Consider the following 12571-nt stretch of genomic DNA (forward strand, 5'->3'; position numbering starts at 1 on the left):
AATCTGTTGTTCCTGCTAACAGTGTGAATATTCAAGAACCAGTTCAACAGCTTAGCTGGCACCCTACGATCTCTTTTGAAAAAAAGGGAGATGTACCATCGGCGTACACATCAGAAGAATATGTTGCCTGGTAGGCCATATTTTGTGAGTTTGGTTCCAACCACCGAAGAGACAAGTCGAAATATAATTAGCTCTTAAACCTAAAATTAGTTTCCTTCTCTTCGAGAACACAACAAATATCGATCTGCTTTCATTTTCTTAACGGACTTTGCTCGGGGAAGAAGCGTGTCTCGGTGATGGTATCATCGAAGATGCGCGGTTGCAACATATGGCTATTGCTTGGTAGGTAGTAGATAAGGCAATCACCAGATACATCTGATTTGGTCTAGTGAAGGCTTTTTTTTTCATCGTTGAGAAACAATGATGGCTAACAGGTCATTAGCAGACTATTCCACTGGAAACAGGTGGCATTGTTTTTGCGATATGATAAGATTATAGATTGTGTATTATCGTCGGCATTGATAGCCACCTATCCAATCGGAGTTTTAATTTCCGCTGATACCTGTAATAGCTTCATGGATTCACAAAATCAGACGGCTTTAGTGTTTACAATTAAGGTAAAAGACGCAGAGTGTATGCGTTTATGTACCTTAGTAGCAGTAGCAATCAGGCTAAGGCCGAAGGCTGCTGTCCGAAGAAGTCGTTTCCACTCTTCGCCAGCCTCGTAGTCTGCGAAGGGTCCGCAGGTCGCCTTCTACTTGGTCGACCCACCTTGCCCGCTGCGCGCCTCTTCTTCTTGTTCCTGTTGGGTCGCTTTCTAGAATCATTTTCACTGGGTCGTCGTGCGGCATTCTTACGACGTGCCCAGCACACCGTAGTCGTCCAATTTTTGCAATGTGGACGATGCATGGTTCTCCCAGCAGCTGGTACAATTCGTGGTTCATTCGCCTCCTCCACTTTCCGTCATCCATCTGCACTCCACCGTAGATGGTACGCAACACCTTCCATTTGAAAACACCAAGGGCGCGTTGGTCCTCCACGAGGATAGTCCAGGTCTCGTGGCCGTAGAGGACCACCGGTCTAATCAGCGTCTTGTAGACAGTCAACTTGGTGCGGCGGAGAATTTTATTCGACCGGAGCGTCCTCCGGAGTCCAAAGTAGGCACGATTCCCTGCCATAATGCGTCTTTGAATTTCTCTGCTGGTATCATTTTCGACGGTCACCAGTGTGCCCAAATACACGAACTCATCGACCATCTCGATTTCGTTACCGTCAATCGGAATTCGGGGTGGGAGGCTAACATTGTCTTCCCTAGAACCTCTTCCTTCCATGTATTTTGTCTTTGATGCGTTGTCCAATCCACCTAGCTTCAGCCTTCAGTCTGATGTACGTTTTCGCCACCGTCTCAAAGTTCCGTGCCATGATGTCAATGTCATCCAAGAAGCTGGATGGACTTCCTGAAGATCGTGCCACTCGTGTCTATCCCAGCTCTTCTGATCACACCTTCTAACGCGATGTTGAATAGCAGACACGAAAGTCCATCACTTTTTTCAAAGTCAAAATTGCCGTTTCTACCGTAGGAGATGTTCTCAAGCGCTTCCGTGATCGCAAGAGTGTGGCTCGGAAGGTTCAAAGCAAACTTCATGTTGACAATTTGGTTCGGTAGCTGAACTGGACGGTGTTGAGGTCGATTAAGAGAAGCCCAGGACTCTCGGTTCGGGATGTAGTCAAAAAAAAAAAAATGCGATGCCAGCCGTAGTACCCACCGGCGGAAACTAACGGTTTAAAATTGACTCAATACTTGACTAGCCTATTGGTCCCAAGCAAATCGATTAACGTACCCTATTCTAGTCGAAATTATAGTAATACATTATGTTTGTTTTGATTCGCTATGAAAGTTTGACAGATAAAATGAGCGGTTCGTGGATTTTACTATTTTTCGAGGGGTGCATCTTGAGTTCGAAGAAAGTACCAGAGCTGAGCCAAACAGTTGAACACGTTTCTGCGGGACCTTCTAGTCTTAGAGCTACTTCAATGATAGTACCGTCCGGAGGATCCGTATGCGAGAAGGTTACCGTTCATTTCATGCCTCTAAGCTACTGAACAGGACGATGAAGCAGAATCTAGCGGATAGAACACGTACCCAGAAGTTGTAACACTGGGTTTTGACGAAGTACAGAGTATGCCTTCTCATGGTTGATGAAACCTTTGTCAAGATGGATTTCAGGCAGGTTCCTGGACAAAAGTTTAACTGGCCACAGCACAGGGTGATGTCGCCAGCAAATTGAAGTGTGTTTTCGCCGATTAATTAGGAAACTGATGATCCGGCGCGGAATTTGCAGCTGCGGACTCAAAACCAAGCTTTTCTTCGCCAATAAAACGGTGTGCAGGATCAATATTTTTTCTCGTCTTCCATGTAGGGGAAATGGATGTAATGTCGGACTAAATACATAAATTCAGAAATCGACTAAATTTTCAATAGCGACCAAAAATATCCATTCATCTAGATAAAATTGATAAAGATTTTTAGCGATGGGCCCAATTTTAGATCCATAGGCCAACATTAGAGACATTTCTTCTAGTTCTTAAAATTAAAGCTTGTGCACAAACACTGGAAACGAATTTTTAAGGCATTCTTAGTTGGATAGATCCATTCATTTTTTTTTTTGGTTCATTGCCGAACTGTATACGGAGATAGTGTATACAAAAACCTGTACGTGTGTTGTAATCAACGCAGACTACCATACGTGAGCCATTCACCGTGTAGCTGCGGCAGCAGATGGACACGGAGGTATGAGCGACAGCCACCGTCTGCCAAGTCGTGTGACCACCTTCATCATCGTCATCATCGCCCTACACTACCAGTCAGTCAGTCAGTCAGTCCATCCAATCTATCAGTCCATCTATCGACCGAAACTATACCCAATCTAAACACAAACATTTGCCCAACACCACCAAACGCTGGCCCGGTTACCATGATTCCGATTTCCGAATCATCAATGATGATGATTTACATACATAGGAACAGGCGGCAAAAACATGGGAACGTGTGGTAGGTAGGTAGGTACTGAGAGCCGGAGGTGTCATCCAGCTGACTGACGAATGATTGACTGGACTGACTGACGGTTGGCGATGATGGACGGTGGGTGGCGAATGGTGAGAGCATCAGTCGCGACGGAGCGTGCTTTGGGTGGGTGAGAGCGAGCAGTACATAGCAAATACAGTGGCGTTATCGTGTGCGAAACGTACATAAATACAGGGGGATTGTATACCTTCAGATTTGCAGTAGTTTGAGGAATATAGATAGAAGCACAAGGGTGGACGTCAATGTGTGGAAAAAAAATCATTGGATAATTATTAATTTAAAAACTTATGTGAGATGCACACATTTTCAACAATCTGAATTATTACTAAATACTGTTGCGCTTGCAAGAAACACCAGTTACATCTGAATTTGTAATAAAATAATAAATTCAATAGCAACCAGCAAAAGTAATTCAACATCAATAGCAACCCCAGCCCAGTAGTGAACTGACAAAAAAAGTTGCACTTTTTGCTAGCCGTTCCCGAGTCTACCTTTCTCTCACTATAGGCCCCTGTATGTATGACGCTGCCGTACTCCGGAATACATGCCGCAAATTTTCACCCTCCTCTCTGCACACAACCAAACCTGAATGTAGCTACCCTGACTGATGCAGCAGAGTGAGGGAGACACCACCTCGAACCGAACCAAACCGCCTCGCCACCCCGCTCCGTTTATGATTATTGTTATATATTTATTCTATAATTTTACTTTATTTTTCCTGTGAATATATATACCCACGGCAAATAGCAACCGGGCCGAGTTCTTTAGTCAGCAACGAAAAAAAAAAAAACAATATTGAAGAAAATAGCTATGTAAATACAGGAAAATAAAGAATTCGAGCACGCGTTTAAGCGAGCGTGCCAGGCCGGGAGAGATAGTCCCGTGGATGTAGGAATGGGGTATTCAACGCCTTTCGGGTACTGCCTAACTCGGCAATGTTGGGGTCAACCCGGGAGACCGGGAGGATGTTATGGTTCTGGCTTTATTGGTGTGTGTAGAGGGTGGCAATAGGGTGAGCTACCTGTAGGATTTTGCCCTTTAAAGACTAGGAAGTGGAGGGTTCAATATTTCAGTTGTTGTAAACGGTAAGGTTTAGGAATCGTAAATGATTATAGGATCTGTTAGATTTATTATGCTAACCCAACACATAGAACATGTTTTTTGAAAAATGATGAATGATGAGTGATGCAGAAAACGTCCCACGTTTTATATGTATGTAAATGTTGTCTTCCTACTTTCCAGATTGCAACATCCTTCGAATCATTTTTTTGTATTTTATGTGATGTTTAGAATTATTTTTTTAATACCACTACAAAACTTATCGTTTGCAAAATAAATCTTAATTTAATGTTTAAGTTCTTGAAGAAATTCTGCACTTTCCGAATTGGCGTTGATGGCACCGTCGAGACACCGTCTCTATACGCAGTGATTGACAGTTTCTCATGGAATTTTTGGGTCGTTTCCTAGACAATTAGAAGTCGCATAACAATACAATACAATACGGAAATAGTTACCAAATAGTGACTTGTAAATACTCAATAAGAAATCAATTATATATAAATATAACTTAGAAATTCAAATACGGTTTGATATTGAAATATTCTTTTTATGTCATGGAACTTAAAATCAAATTTCATAAATTCCTCTAATTTAATCGAATCTCACAACGGAATCTCCTGTGAAGAGCATTTGAAGTTATATGAATAATTTACTTTTGCTAACGTTATACATGATGACTAGCAAATAGTATTTCTCATTTTTTTATAATCTTGTATTTGATTCTGCGTTCGAAATCTTTGAAATTTTGATATATCTAGGTAGATAACTTTGATAATTCGCTAATTTCATCAGAATGATCACAAGAACTTTTTTTTGAATAATTCCCTTTCTGTTAAACATAGAGGCAAATAAGCTTTAACAAAAATAATACTGGATTCTTGAAATTCTTTGCAGAACAATCAACAAAATACTTGGAAATAGATTAATTTCGTAGTTGGAAATGCTTAACATCAAATATCAGAATTAAATTGGTCATTTTATACGATAAATGAGGAGATGAAAGTAAAGAGTTGATAGTTCCGGCAGTACGGCAGTGTGAAATTTGTATATACAATGTAGAAAACGAGCAAAGGACAATTTTGAGGAAGGTACGAATCGGGTAGAGCATCTCCTTTACCAAGTTCATCCGTTAATGAGGGATGGTGAGGGGTGTTTCCCCCTGCTACCACTGGCAAAAGGAATAATCGCCGATTTGCTCATGTACCACCGATGTGCGGAAGCAGTTCTATCGATTGTTTCACACTCAAGTCGCCATCTGACGTAAGCAACTACCCGATTCGTACCTTCCTCAAAATTGTCCTTTGCTCGTTTTCTACTTTGTATATACAATTTTCACACTGCCATACTATAACGCAACTATCAACTCTATAATTTAATCTCCTCATCCATCCTATAACATCTCCACTTTAAGTCTGATATTTAACGTTTAGCATCTCCGACTATGTAAATCGTTAAATTTACGCATGAAGTAATAACACATGAACAGTTCAAGTAGATCATTTTCGATTTGTTGTTGATTCTTCTAAGAACTCCATGAAGACTCCTTCCATAAATCCATTTTAAATTTATTTGAATTCTCCTTGTAATTTCCATGCAATTAACCTCAGACATTTCATAAATTTCTGCTTAGAATAATCTTGGACTTCTCCCCTGCATTCAATTGAAAACTCAATTCGTATTCTCCTTAAAATTCCCATAGTATTTCCTCAGAATTCTCAAACCCACAATCCACACAGAATCACTTTAAAACTCTACTCAGAATTCCTTCGAGATTGAATCTTAAAAAAATTGATTCCATTGGAATTCACGAAATTTATTTCGAACTCTTTAGAATGCTCTTGGAATTTCAGAACTAATTGGAAAGGGTTAGAAGGAAACGGGTGTAAGTGACTTTGATCGATTCTCTTGATCGACTTTCTCTTTCGTTAATAGTTCCTTGATTCGTGTGTCATTCTGGTTGCTAGATGAGAACCTCTTTTATCAAACTATGTGGCAGAAATAGCGCAAAATCTAATTTATAGAGCTGTAACTATCAACAGAGAAAGTCGATGAAGAGAATCGATCAAAGTCACTTACACCCCTTTCCTTCTAACCCCCTCAATTTTCATCAGAATTGGACCTAAACTCCTCATCAAATCATCATAGAATTCTTCTCAGAACTCTCAGTAAATGCACTCTCAATTATATTGGAATTATTTCCAAAATTGTTTCGGAGCTGAATTTTGCGTCTCTAATAATTTAAACAATAATCGTATGTTTTGAGCCAAGCTTAACTACATAGGTAAACCTGGCTTAAGATTTAAGCGGAGATGAAGAAATCGGTCCTCAGAGCACTTTATTTTACATGATACTATCGTAGTCTGTACTTTGGTATTCTTCTCTGATATATCTTGGTGTCATCCCTAGAATCCTTTAAAATTATTTTAAAAGTTTACTTTGGATTTCTTAAAGTTCTTAATCATCCTTGAAAGACTTTTGAAAATCTATCACAGATAAATACCTTTGGAAGGTTTCCAAGGTTTACTATTTATTTTCTGGGAAAGGAGGTATATTTTCTTCGATTTTTAATTGAAATTGAAGGAATTTCCCAATAGTTCTCCTGGTGTTCTAAAGTTTTGCAGTTCACTGATCACCCTGGCCAAAATTTTAATTTTTTTAACAGATGTGTATATTTTGTCAAAACTACTTTAGACTTTCTTAGTGCCAAGTACTCAATTTAAGCATATTGTTGATATTTTTAAATTTCACTCTATTTTAGTAGGGAAAAAGTGACTTCAGTGACTATTTTTAGAAAAATAGTGACTTTAGTGACTTTTTGGTGTAAAAAGTGACTTTTTAGTGACTGGCTTCAAAATAGTGACCAAGTCACTAAAAAGTGACCTACTACCAGCCCTGATACAGTACCGTAAATAGTAACAGTTTAAGTCAAGATCGCATTTAAGAACGACATACATCGCATTATGTTAAAGTTAAATCGTATAGAATGCAAATTTCAAATTACATGTCATGATCCACATTTACATCATACTGTATCACAAATTAAATCCTATTAAATCTAAAGGCTTTTCAAATTATTTTAATTACAGATTGAATCGCATAGCTGATAGCAATGGTAAACAATAATCATTGTGAATTAGTTATTGAAAAGTGACAAAAATCATTTAAAAAAGTGACCAAAATGTGGCTTAAAAATTATCATAAAACCTTTGAAAATATTCAAAAATTTTCGGGTATTCAAAAAAATAAATTTTTGGTTTCGGGTCGGGTACGGGTAACAAAACAAACGAACAAGCAGGGTACGGGTCAGGTTCGGGTAATATTATTTGCATCTTAACCAGTCGAAAAAATATTGATTCTAAAAATCAAAACCTGATTTTTTTTCAGAATCTGAAGATATGGAAGCGTATTTATCCGGATCATCGAAGGTTTCCTCCAAAGCCATAATAACGAAACCCGCAGTGGAATCATTGGTGAGTGCAAAGGATTCCCGAATTGGCTACATCGATAAAGTTAACCGCAAATCTGATGTTTGGCAAGTGTTCAAAGTTTTGGAAGTGGATGGCAAAGCTGTCGATTTTGTTTGGGGCAAAATCTGTGGTGCTATTCTTGTGTGGAATAGTCAAAAGACGGGCACTAAGTCATTAAAACATCACATCCCAAGTAACAATTTCGGTTTTATAAGGGTTCTGTAGACCATGATTTAGACTTGTAGCATGCTTTTAAACCTCCATAAAACTTGCAATGTTACTTGGGATCGATTCTCACTTCCGGAAGCGACAAGAAGAAAGCACATATGTGCAGCCAAAAATTACAGGCCTCGTGAAGACAGGGAATATACCCCGGAAGGAATTAGTACGCGTAAATCAAGTGATTGCTTCTGGATAATCGGGTGATTTGCTACCATTTCGTTGTAAAATACTGAATACGAAAGATTAATCGAAAATAAATATGTTGTTAAATAGTTTTAATTTTTGAAAAGCATTTAGAAAATTTCAGTTTTAGCTGGATATTTTGGATCGGGTTCGTGTCGGGTACGGACGTGTATTGAGATTTATGATTTGTCGGGTTCGGGTCGGGAACGGGTTTTAGAAAATTTAATCGATCGGGTTTGGGTCGGGTACGGGTAAAATAGTTTATCGGGTTTATTGGGATTTATCGGGTTCGGGTCGGGTACGGGTAATGCTGTGTATTTTCAAATCGGGTTCGGGTCGGGTACGGGTTTTTGAAAATTTAATGAGTCGGGTACGGTTCGGGTTCGAGTATTGACATTTCCATACCCGACTATCTCTACTAATAACATAACATAAAATCCTTGAACATAATTTTACAAGACCTCAGACGAGATTTTGGAACATTTGACGTTTTTGAAATAGCGGACTAACAAACAATTCTGAAATTTTACAACGTCGAACGTTCCCAATATATTTTAACTTAAGAGGAAAACTATAATTTTCGATTTGGGTTAGCGACTGGAAGTCAATTTTTATTTGTTATATGCGACAGTTAGAAGATACTGAGAGGTTAGCACATATCATCGGCAAGAGACGTGCGTGTGAGAAAATTTGCGAAAAAATCTAAGGGCACCGGTGAGATTCGAACCCACAATTCCCATTCAGTACACGGGTGCATTGCCAATTATACAACGGTGGACCTATGGTCTACGGATGTATTTGGCTAATGACATATGAGTTTCGAATCCGTTTCCCTCCCTTAGTCTTTTTGCGCAAGCGTTCTCAATACACAACAATCGTCTATTACCGACGATATGTGCTTGTACCGCAACCACTCAGTATCGGTCGATGTGAACAAACACAACTCGTCTCTGTTCTACATCACACATGTTGGATACGGGATGTCCCATGCAGTATGAATAGAGCAATGAGCTGTTTTCCAAATTGGCGGGAAAGATAACTCAAAAAGTTCTCATCCAAATGACTTGAAACCTGGCAATAGATTTTTACTCTATGTGAACCACTGATATCGTGAAAAAATTAACAAAAATAATTTTCAGGTCTGTCTAAAGTGAAAAAAAAAACAGTGAAAAATCAACTTTTTTTTTTCAGATATTTTTTTTCTAAATTTTTACATCGTTTTTGTTTTGTTCACATAAAACAAAAATCTTTTCTGAGTAAGGTCCAATTGATAAAAGTAAGTTTTGTCCATTTTTCAGGTCTCTAGAACGCCCGCCAATTACCAATCCCCACCGGAGGCGACCTCCTTCCGATGTGACCCCAAGGAGCCACAGAGGTCACACACCAATGAAGATTTAAGCAATTTAATGCAAAAATCCCCAAATGTTTGCGTTGTTTCATTTGCTCACAAAAAAAAAACCGAAAATCGTCAAGTTTTTGACGTGTTACTTGTATTTCCCCATTAAAGGGCACACTAAATTCAGGGGGGAGAGGTAGCTCATAGATTCTTCCGGTTCGCCTCCTAGCATCGTGCTATAAGGTACCAGGCGATAACCAGGGTAGTTGATCGATAGCTCGATGACGTCATTTCGTTGGCGTCTGCAATGGGAAATTCTCATAGCAGGCGTTGACGATGGGACGTTGTCGAGTTGTTGAATAGCAACTATCGTGGTAACTCACCGATTACCTGTCGATCTGCCAAATTTGGAAAGACGTCTGCATTGAATTGTCTCATATAATAATATTCCGCCCACTATACCACAAGAAATTGCGAGTAGCTGAGTGGAATGGAGATAAGTTAAGCATTGGGTACAGGACCAAGTCTCCCCTGGGTGGTGCCAAAAGATGAGCGCAATAGAATAATCAAGTTGCCTTACGGCACGGAATGAGACTATTGCCTGGCTGGGTAGTCAAAGTCTTCCATTCGTTAGTCATTTCAGGTGGATTAGAACAGGTTTAGGTGGGCGTTGGCCAGATTTGGATTTTTCAGATGTAATCCTGGATAGGACCCTGTCATTGAACGTCGCGTGAAAGTGGAACTTAATGAAAGCCTAAGTACTTTTTCGTAGTTATTAGTTTTCGGATTTGAAAGATCGTCGGTTACAGTGGCCTGCTTACTGAGCAGAAAAACGCGGTCCCAGGTCCTTACATATCAAAGAGATTTATGGTAAAATCGCTTGTGTATCGTGTATTTTGCGAAACTCGTTGTTGTCGTTGGTTCCGGGTTTGAGCAACGGTATTATGTGATATGAGGGGCTCGGTGGCCTTAGAGCAACCGTTTTTGCTTACTGAGCAGAACATCATGAGTCTAATCTCAGGCCCATCCACATTCAAGATTCGTCAATCGTTTTATTTGTTAATATGACTACATGGTAATAACAGCAACTCGGTGATTGAAAGGGTGCTCGTCTGCCTAGTGGCAAACGTTTTTGCTTACTGAGCAGAAGACAGTGGGTTTAGTCCCAGGCTCCTTCGCGTTATATGATCGTTAGGACATCACACAGCTTATCGTTTACCAAAACGAACCCTGCTGCAAACCCAACCCTCTTATCCAACATCCCAGTGATTCCTCGTGGAAGTGCAGAGGTGTTCTCGGCTTCCATCAAAGCGAGTGTCATGTCAACACAATCCTTCCCATTCCTTTCTTGACCTGTGTTCGGGCGCGGCCGGCGCTGGTATTGCCTAATTTAAGATCACCAGTTTTTACACATTGAGGATGATTGCTAGTCCCAAGCATCGTCTATTGGTTCTCTGTGTAATTACAGCTGATCTGGCAGTAACAGAGTAGCAACCGTGGGCGGTCAATCAAGCTCAAGCTCAAGCTTAAAGGGCACACTAAATTCAGATTTTTTTTGTTAACAAATTGTATATGGACCTTAGAATGTTAAAATTGCGAATCCAAACTTTTAAAAGCATTTAAGCAATCTTGATTTTATACATTTTTTTATTGAACGGTAGGTACAAAGACTAAACGATTAATTTGAAGAGAATATCGGATCGAAAAGTGAAGCACAATGAAAAAACTGTTGGATGGGTCCACTAAGTAATTTTTAGATGGAATATATTGATCAAATAAGTCATTGACTGATGAAAAGACCTAAAAGTTCTAACAATCAAAATGACATTTACAAGACTCGTCTTGGATTGCATTACACTGGCTCACATCCAAGTTCTAAAACGATGCAGCTGAAAATAATGTTGTCAATAGCGAGCTAACTAAACAGCAAACTCCTCCAAATAGAGCAAAATATCTTAGTTCATTTAAGTCTTCCAACGTCTGACACAAAAATATTGATCTCGGTTCGATCTAACAATTCACGAAAATCTACCTCTCCTCGCACTCCGAGCCAAACCAGTCATCCCCTTGTCACCCTATCCCATCGATATTATTGCGTACCAGCTAAGGAAACTTATTTGTTTCAACATGCAAAACCAACATGGCGACGTCACACTCGTAGGTACACTATTTGCAGCAGTTGTGTGGTGCAACGCAATGAACGATTCCACTGCAAATCCGAATGTATTTACTTTCGAACCAAACAAATCTTATCAGTCGACCTTCAGGTGCGCACTAGGTAATTGCACAACTCATTTGAATGCCACTTTTGCTGATACTTATTTCCTCGACAGTCCGTAGTAGAAATCTGCGTTTGTTGCTTACAAGATCTATAAAATCAACACCACGCCGAACAGAAACCTATAAGAATCATATATCAATCCCGTCTAGCACTACGGTGCACACACTTGGAGGCAACACAGAGATATTCATATAGGAAAATCAAGCTTCATGACGTCGAATGCACATTCGATCGGCCATCACCAGGATTGGTAATCGCATCCTTTCTTCGCCGGTACTAAAGGCTAAACAGAGTAAAAATAAAACCAAAATCCATTACCTTCAAATGATCGTCCACGTGCCAATGCTGATTTTGAGCACCTTGCACCGAATCTAAACACTTTCGATACACAAAATACACATTTTCTACACGGCAAAAGTACACCAAACCGGACTGAGAATAGACTGAAAACGAGCTTGAGGATGGTTTTTCGCGTGCATTCAGTGTGCACACAGAAACGAATGCGTTGGTTCATCTGTTTGTGTGGGTAATATTCTGGACATAGTTTTCTGATTGTCAAAGTTTGACAAAGAGGACAAACATACGCTTACATCAATGTTGGTTGTACGACCGGCTGTCATATAATTTTCACAGATGTATAAATCGAGCGTCACCCGACGGTAACTGGTACAAAGTGGACTAACTTAACGAAACACGGTCCAACGTGGATTCAAACTGACAGTTGATCGCAACCTATGATGGTGTTGCTGGGTAGTACCAACAATCAATACGAAACAAACGATTTTAAATTGGCTCACTACTTGACTAGCCTATTGGTCCCAAGCAAATCGATTAACGTACCCCATTCTAGTCGAAATTCAAGTACTACACAATGTTTGTTTTGATTCGCTATTAAATTTTGACAGATAAAATGAGGGGTTATTGGATTTTCCTATGTT

The 12571-nt window shown here is 39.7% G+C and overlaps 1 protein-coding gene across 5 annotated transcripts in view; it reads right to left on the bottom strand.

Moving 5' to 3' along the window:
- Window positions 1-12113, bottom strand: part of Ssdp (Sequence-specific single-stranded DNA-binding protein) — a 226706-nt gene extending 214593 nt beyond the window's left edge. For 3 of the 5 annotated variants that reach the window (XM_065225967.1, XM_065225970.1, XM_065225966.1), the window contains exon 1: window positions 11952-12112. The gene's annotated coding sequence lies outside the window, so the exon portion shown is untranslated. Of the gene's footprint in view, window positions 1-11951 lie in introns of all 5 variants that reach the window. The other 2 variants (XM_065225969.1, XM_065225968.1) reach the window with 2 other exon arrangements.
- Between the last annotated feature and the right edge of the window lie 458 nt (window positions 12114-12571).

Source organism: Ochlerotatus camptorhynchus, unplaced genomic scaffold (genome assembly GCF_037179485.1).
Source record: "Ochlerotatus camptorhynchus isolate MF236.1 unplaced genomic scaffold, CSIRO-AGI_Acam_v1.1 ptg000242l, whole genome shotgun sequence".
Taxonomy (NCBI): Eukaryota; Metazoa; Arthropoda; class Insecta; order Diptera; family Culicidae; genus Ochlerotatus; species Ochlerotatus camptorhynchus.